We start from the raw sequence: 8,993 nt of genomic DNA on the forward strand, positions 1-8,993 counted from the left end.
ATGATGATGATGATGATGATGATGATGAGGAGGAGGAGGAGGAGGAGGAGAGGATATACATACATACATATATATATATATATATACAGGGTGGGCTAAAAGTTGATTTACAGTTATTATGTAGGCACTTGAAATTTCTTTTAAAACATTTTATTACATTTGAATTTCTATCTTACAATTAATTAAATTAGCATAGAATAATGGTTTCATATTTTTTTTAATAATTAAGATCTAAGCTGTTAATATATGAATGCGAAAGAGATAGTTGAATAACTGTAAACCTACTTTTGGGCCACCCTGTATAAATATTTATATAAATACTGTATAATACAACTATTATGCTACAACAATGGCTTTCTGCACAAATTAAATTATAAAACTACAAAATAAAGCTTAAGCATAACCCACCCAACCAATGTAATTACTATAATTATTAATTGAAATACTGGAGTAAGTTGATACAAGCCATACTTTTTGTGGCATCTCAGCCATTGAAAAACATCAACACATTCACTGTATGATTACTTTTAGTTTGTTGTAATGGCTCAACCATCAAATTTGTGTATGCATGTGTGTATGTGTGTGCATGTGTGTGTGTGTGTGTGTGCATGTGTGTGCATGTGTGTGTGTGTGTGTGTGTGTTCATCTCCCATTATTGCTTAACCACTGATGTTGGTGCATTTATGTTCCTGTAACAATGTCGACAAAAGACATTGATAGAATAAGTACCATGTTTAAATAATAAACAAAAGCACTCAGAGAGTGCAAACCTCTGCCAAGGCAGCACCAACGTCCTCTCAACGATTAGCTGCGGATGATTTTTAGAATGAGAATATCTGAAATAAATCTGACTGCTCTCAAAAATTAAGTAAAAAAAAGAAACTGGAAAAATAATCCAGAATCATGGTCCGGTACTGGATCAATCTCAAAATCTGATCAGTTTGTACCAGTCATGAGGCAAAACATCTCTGAAAGTTTCATCTGCATCCATCCAGCGGTTCTTGAGATATCTTGTCCACAGACAAACAAATATAACTGAAAACAATACCGTGTTTGCAAATGTGCATATCTATGTGAATATGTACAACTTTGTAAGTATTTTGAGTGTCTGCATATCTTGGTACTCATAGGATAAAGACAGGATGGTCACATTTGGTCTATTCAAGGATGACAGGCAAAGTCAACCTCAGTGGAATTTGAACACAAAATGTGAAGACAAGTGAAATACCACTAAGCATTTTGCCTGGCATGCTAACGTTTCTTATTTCTTTATTGCTCACAAGGGGCTACACACAGAGGGGACAAACAAGGACAGACAAACGGATTAAGTCAATTATATCGAGCCCAGTGCGTAACTGGTACTTATTTAATCAACTCAAAAGGATGAAAGGCAAAATCGACCTCGGCGGAATTTGAACTCAGAACGTAACGGCAGACAAAATACCACTAAGCATTTCACCCGGCGTGCTAACGTTTCTGCCAGCTCGCCACCTTTGACATTTGTAATAACAGTATTGACAGATTTGTTTGGAACAGGCTGCTATAAATTCTTAAGTTAGTGAATATTCCAGTTATTAATACACACAAAAACACAAACAAACAAAGATACAGATTTACTTAGCTAATATTGATTACAATAGATAATAAGTATTGCATTTATGCAATTACTTTTTTCAATTACAGCCAACTAATCTGTCATTCTTTCCTCCTTCCACTCTATATCATCCTCTTAATATGCCAAAAACAGAAACAGCTGTAAGGCTAACTTTCTCTTTATAAATGTCCTCTGAAATTCCATACAGCCCTGGCTTTGTTGTCTCATTACAAGACCTGCATTAGACTCCTCACTCATGGAACCAAGAGTTTAACTACGGTCCTTCTGTAGCAATTACATAGCCTTACCTATCAACTTGGGTCTTGTGGATATCAATACCTCTCATTATATATCATCATCATCATTGTTTAAGGTCTGTTTTCCATGCTGGCATGGGTTGGACAGTTTGACTGGGAGCTAGCAAACCAGGAGGCTGCACCAGGCTCCAATCTGATCTGGCAGTGTTTCTACAGCTGGATGCCCTTCCTAATGCCAGCCACTCCGAGAGTGTAGTGAGTGCGTTTTACATGCCACCAGCATGGGAGCCAGTCAGGCGGCACTGGCATCGGCCATGTTCAGATGATACTTTTCACATGCTACAAGTAGGAGATTCCGGAGGACCGACGTTCGGGGAGGCGGTGGCGGGGAAAAAAAGGATTGGATGTAGTGGTTAGTGTGGTGTTCTGCTCTGGAAATCGGACAAAAAATTGCGCAAGGAAAGGAAGAGTGCTGTACGAGCGCAGAAAGTACAAAACTATACAACCCCAAGGGGCAGTAGCAAAAGAAAACGCTGAGACAGCATGACTGTGGGGCCAAGGAGTGGAGTGTGTCTGTGTTCTAGGATGTCTCTCTGTGACGCAAAATGTTGACAGCGAGGTTGTGATGATGATGATGATGTGTTCGTATTGATGCTTAGTTCCTAATTAAAGTGATGTGTGTGTGTGTACTTACATATATGAGTGTGAATATACACACACATTAGTGATTATAGAATACATATACACCGTTTCTAAATGTAGATAACAAGTATATCAACGTTTCTTTGTCGGCTTGCCAAGAATATTGATCGAAATTAAAAAAGTATACAAAGACGTTTATCCTATATAACTTCACAAGGTCATCTTTGATGTATTGTATTGTATTATATAATTATAATATTAAATACTATTTAATTATCTATCCACCATATCTATCTGTTTATCCATCTATTCGATTAAGCTAGCTAACGGTCTAACTACCTGTTTGTGTATCTGACCATCATTGTGTATCTATCCGACTACCTGATCGTGTCTACCTACCTTCTGTTTAGATATATATATATGTGTATAATTTGCTGTCTATTTATATATTTGTGTGTTTGTCGATCTACCTATCCACGTCCGTATTTATATCCGTTTTGCCTTCCCTAACAGATTAAAACAACACGAAAAGGGAACACACGAGGTACATGATTTCATTGAACACCGAATCACCAAGAATGACATCATTAATAGCGCACCGGCTTTAATCACTTCATACTCACCCCCATCGACATTCACACCCACACAGAGACACAAATATACACTCATTCACATCATTACACACAAGTGTCACAAACACCCATCCACGGCCTGCTAATAATCAAATCTAACATCCTCATACACATCCTATGTTTTTGTTACACTCTCATGCACATGACACATTTGTTCTAATAACCTATTGTTTCTGTGACTTCCACCAGACCCGCCCAGCAGGAGCATCGGTCGTAAAGTAATTTTTTGAAAAGCCATCATATTCCTCATATTCAAAGTTCTGACAGATGTCGACCAAACAATGTAAGTAGAGAACAATTATTATTATTATAGTTTCTATTATTCTCATTGTTTCATCATCTTTTTGTCTTTTTTTCTCTCAAACTATTCTCATCTTTCTCTCTCTCTCTTTTTTATTTCATATGTTATTGGTAGTTTTCTTTTGTGTGTGTGTTATATCCCTTTGTTAAAATAATAGATGCCTCATTTATACAGAGAGACCCTCACGCTTATATACCAGTATATATCTATAGACATTCATGTGTATTTGTACGTACGTACATATGTTTGTATGTACGTATGTTGCTTCAGCGTGGTAATGGTTAGAATAAACTAAACAGTCCTCGGCATGTATAGAAACTTATGTTCACATAGATATCTAAATACTCGTTCAACCATGTCCGTGCGCGCGCACTCAGTATTTCACATACCTTTACCCTATTCTTCTCTCTCTCTCTCTCTATTTATTCTGCTGTCAATCGACCTACCCATTTAGCATTGATCTCAACCATATATAGGCACTCCTTAATATATATAAAATTCCAGCGATTGAAATGGGCATCAAGAACCATCAGTATCATAACTTCCGAGAGGCTGGACCAGACACACTTAACCGTTATCCACACCGTAAGCTGAAAATTACAGGAACTCCGTACCCCTGAGAACTACCCCAACATTCTCTCACTCCATAAACGTCCTCTCTAACACAGCTTTTCATCTCACATTTGTACACTGGCAAACATGTTCTCTACTCACGCCAACACTCACATTTATACACCCATATGCATACACATAACTTTACAGTTACCGAAACTATTGTTCCCACCATCGTTTCCGTTTTTCACTTCTTCCCTATCTGTGCATTCATCACACTCTCCTTCATCACTAACTTATATATTTCATCATTTTTTACTTTTCTTTTATGAGAGACTGGCAAGCGAAATGGCTCAAAGCGTATACATTGGTGTATGTTAATTAATTAATGATGCATCACTCAGCGTTTGTTTAATAATCTGAACTTTGATGTTAAGCACACCTACAAGTTTTATCATCATCATCGTTTAACGTCCGCTTTCCATGCTAGCATGGGTTGGACGATTTGACTGAGGACTGGTGGACCAGGTGGCTACACCAGGCTCCAATCTGATTTGGCAGAGTTTCTACAGCTGGATGCCCTTCCTAACGCCAACCACTCCAAGAGTGTAGTGGGTGCTTTTACGTGCCACCGGCACGAAGGCCAGTCAGGCGGTACTGGCAACGGCCATGTTCAAAATGGTGTTTTTTACATGCCACCTACACAGGAGCCAATCCAGCGGGACTGGCAACGACCTCGCTTGAATATTTTTTCATGTGCCACCAAAGCAATGCTGGTAATGATCATGCTCAAATGGTGCTATTTACGTGCCACTGGCATGGAAGTCAGACAGCTGCTCTGGCAACGATCATGCTTGCATGGTGCTCTTAGAGCTCCACTGGCACAGGTGCCAGTCATTGAATTTGGTTCAATCACGATTTCGATTTCACTTGCCCCAACAGGTCTTTGCAATCCAAGTTAGTGTCCAATGAAGGAGAGGTTGGCATGGGTGCCAGTCGTCGAATTTGGATCGATTTCATTTGCCTCAACAGGTCTTCCCAAACAGAGTTTAGTGTCCAATGAAAGAAAGGTACGCATAGGTGGGCTGACTACACTCTTGGCAGAAGCCTCAGATTATGGTCTCACTTGGCTTGCCGGGTCTTCTCATGCACTGCATATTTCCAATATGTATGTATATATATTCTATATTTCATTTATCCAGTTTCAGCTCATGAGCTGTGGCCATGCTGGGGCACCGCCATTTATGTATATATATGTATATATATATATATTTTATTCTCTCTCTGTTTATTTTCTCGTGTTCCTTTCTGTTGAAGAGCATAGGCTCGAAATGTAAAAGACTTTCTCACCTTCCCAAGCGTTAAACTAATACACCTGTTTGTTGTTTACAAACCTGTTTTTGTCAGTGGCACGTAAATAGCACCATTTGAGCGTGATCGTTACCAGCATTCGCCTTCCTGGAACTTGTGCCAGTGGCACATGAAAAGACATTTGAGCGAGATTGTTGCCAGTGCCACTGGACTGGCTCCTGTGCAGGTGACATGTAAAATACACCATTTTGAGCGTGGCCGTTGCCAGTACCGCCTGACTGGCCCTCATGCCGGTGGCACGTAAAAGCACCCACTACACACTCTGAGTGGCTGGCGTTAGGAAGGGCATCCAGCTGTAGAAACTCTGCCAGATCAGATTGGTTCCTGGTGCAGCCATCCGGTTCACCAGTCCTCAGTCAAATCGTCCAACCCATGCTAGCATGGAAAGCAGACGTTAAACAATGATGATGATAATGATGATGATGTTTCTGAGTATCAAAATATTACACCTGCTTATTGTTCCCTCACATATCTGTGTCATATGCATTTATACAGGGCACACAAATGAGAAATTATGAGAAAAACAAGTTTATATCATTGGGAACTTGTCATGCCATAAACTTGTTTATCCTAATTTCCTCCTACATTTGCTTTGCATTTCGTAACTAGTAATACTACCAATTAGTAACCAAACCACTACACTGGTAGTAAGATGATCCACGTCGATCTCTAAACTCAACAGTAGCAGTTGTACATCTGACTGTACACCCAAAATATACTGTATTTTAACGTGTATAAGGAGCCCCCTAATTCTTTTGGCTTAAAATTTGGAAAAAAGGGTTTTGTAAGGAATTATGATACTATCCATGTATAAGGAATTCCCATATTTTTTTAACCGAATTTTTGACAAAAAAGGGTTCCTTATACATGTTAAAATATGGTATATCATCATTGTCATCATTTAATGTTCATCTTTGATGTTGGCATGGATTGACAAGAGCTGGCAATCTAGAGAACTGCACCAAACCCCATTGTCTGTTTTGGCTTGGTTTTTACAGCTGGATGCTCTTCCTAATGCCAACCAACCACATTACAGAGTGAACTAAGGGTTACTAATATTCTCTCGCTGTTAAGACACATGGTTAAGTAGTTCTTTTATAACATGCTTTCAGCTATCAAGCAATCTTGATCTTGAAGATTGCTTGGAGTCACTGGGTGCATTATAAAACCTGATTAACCACATATCTCAATGCAAGAAAATATTAAATAGCTCTTATTGTAATACAGTGTATATTCAGTGATATTTGTTGATCTTTACCACATGGTTCTGGGTTCAGTCCCACTGTGTGGTACCTTAGGTAAGTGTCTTCTACTATAGCCTCAGGCCAACCAAAGCCTTGTGAGTGGATTTGATAAACGGAAACTGAAAGAAGCCTGTCATATATATATATATATATATATATATATATATATATGTATATGTTTGCGTGTCTGTGTTTGTCTTGACCACTATCGCTTGACGACCGATGTTGGTGTGTTTACGTCCCCATAACTTAGGAGATCGGCAAAAGAGACCGATAGAACAAGTACTAAGCTTACAAAGAATAAGTCCTGGATTCGATTTGTTTGACTAAAGGCGGTGCTCCAGCATGGCCATAGTCAAATGACTGAAACAAATAAAAGAATATATACATATCGTTTCATTTTATGTCCAATTTCCGTTCTAGCATGGATTAGACAAATGGATTTTGACATATGTTATTGATCCATATGCTCGTGAGTGCAACACCCTAAACACTAAGCCTTGTGCCTCCACCCTATTACTTTAAGGGTTAGTCCACGTTACTCTGTAAGGAAAATAGGGGTCTGTTTCCTGTTTTCTCTCGTGTATATATTCTTCCCTGGATGAGACGCTAGTCCATCATCAGATAACTCATTTTTACTAGAGCACTGTGAAACGCAATGTTTTGCTTGAGAACACAATGCATCACCCAGTCCAGGATTTGAAACCACAATTTTACGATCGTAACCACTAATGCACACAGCTCCAAAATTGCTTTAATGACTCATCTAAAAAGCGCGCACGCACACACACACACACACACACACACACACACATGCACACAGCCTGCAAAAAATCACCTCTTGTTTCGAAACAGAAACTACTTCAGTTCCAATCAGTTGTTGACCCCTGTACGAAGTTCAAGTGTGTTCCATACTGGATGGCTGCTCATGCTTCAGAGATAATGACTTTTCAAATGTGTTTTAAAATGCCAGTCTGTCACACTTGATGTGTGTTGAGGAAGGGAGGAGGCTTGGTAGCTTATTGGAGCTGAAGTAGTTCATTCTTGTTATAAAAGTGTTGGCATGGCTGTTTGATTTCAGAAGTTTATATTGCAACTATGTGGTTTATGGTTCAATTCCACTGCATGATACATTGGACAACTTGTTCTCTACTATGGTCTCAGATTGACCAAAATCTTGTAAATGAAATCTGGTAGGTAGAAATTATACAGAAGCCTAGTTGCGTGCACACGTGTGTGTATGTGTGTGTGTGTGTGTCTGTCTGTCTCTCTGTGCTTTCACATTGACACTTTTGACGACAGTAATGTCTGTCTCGCGTAAATTGTACAGGGTGGCCCAAAAGTAGGTTTACAGTTAATCAACTATCTCTTTCGCATTCATATATTAAGTTTAGATCTTAATTATAAAAGAAATATGAAAGCATTATTCTGTGCTAATTTAGTTTAATTTTGTCAAGCTCTCTTTGCAGTTTGTAAGATAGAAATTTCGATGTAATAAAATGTTTTAAAAGAAATTTAAAGTGTCTACGCGATAACTGTAAACCTGTTTTGGGGCCACCTTGCATGTTCCATAGCTTGGCAGTCCAACATATGAGGACTAGTGGAGTTAAATATCTAACATGCAAACGAGTAAGGTTGATGTCTCATACAACCCATGCCATCATGGAAAAATGAACGTACAGACGATGATGTGAACGAAAACTATTGTTAGACTCTCTCTCTCTTTCTCTATGGAACCCACTCACATGGCTTTGGTCATCTTGGGGTTATAGTTGAAGAATCGTAACGAAGGTGTCACACAGTGGGACTGAATCTGAAACCATGCGCTTGTGAAGTGAACTTGGGAACCACACAGTTTGTGTCAACGCATTTAATGCAGGGAGTGTCCAAAAACGTGATTGGAGAAAATATGCCATGATGAAGAGATATCATTAGCTCCATGATTAATATTATTTTAATTATTTTGATGACACCCTCAGACAGAGCATAGACTTCACTGCATAATTGTCGAAGAGAATCACTGACATTGTATAATGTTGTCCACGAGTATGAGTGGAAAATTGAGATTAATCTTTTCTACTCTAGGCACAAGGCTAAGTACTTAATTTATCGACCCCGAAAGGCTGAAAGGCAAAGTCGACCTCGGCGGAATTTGAACTCAGAACGTAAAGACAGACAAAATACCGCGAAACATTTCGCCCGGCGTGCTAACGTTTCTGCCAGCTCGCCGACTTAACAACAGAAACAGCAACAACAATAATAATCATTATTATAATTATAGACGGGGGTAAAGAATACGTGCACCACCCATTTTCGGCGTAACCCTAACCCCCGAAAGCGTGTGGTGTGCGTATTCTTTACCTTCGCCTGATAATAATAACAATAATAATACCCCTTTCT

At 39.1% G+C, this 8,993-nt stretch overlaps 1 protein-coding gene across 1 annotated transcript in view; it reads left to right on the forward strand.

Moving 5' to 3' along the window:
• Nucleotides 1-2,937: 2,937 nt before the first annotated feature.
• LOC106876696 (magnesium transporter NIPA2) overlaps nt 2,938-8,993 on the forward strand; it is a 21,681-nt gene continuing 15,625 nt past the window's right edge. The window contains exon 1 of the mRNA XM_014925357.2: nt 2,938-3,408. The gene's annotated coding sequence lies outside the window, so the exon portion shown is untranslated. The remainder of the gene's footprint in view (nt 3,409-8,993) is intronic.

This window comes from Octopus bimaculoides, chromosome 13, assembly GCF_001194135.2.
Source record: "Octopus bimaculoides isolate UCB-OBI-ISO-001 chromosome 13, ASM119413v2, whole genome shotgun sequence".
In the NCBI taxonomy this organism is placed as follows: domain Eukaryota; kingdom Metazoa; phylum Mollusca; class Cephalopoda; order Octopoda; family Octopodidae; genus Octopus; species Octopus bimaculoides.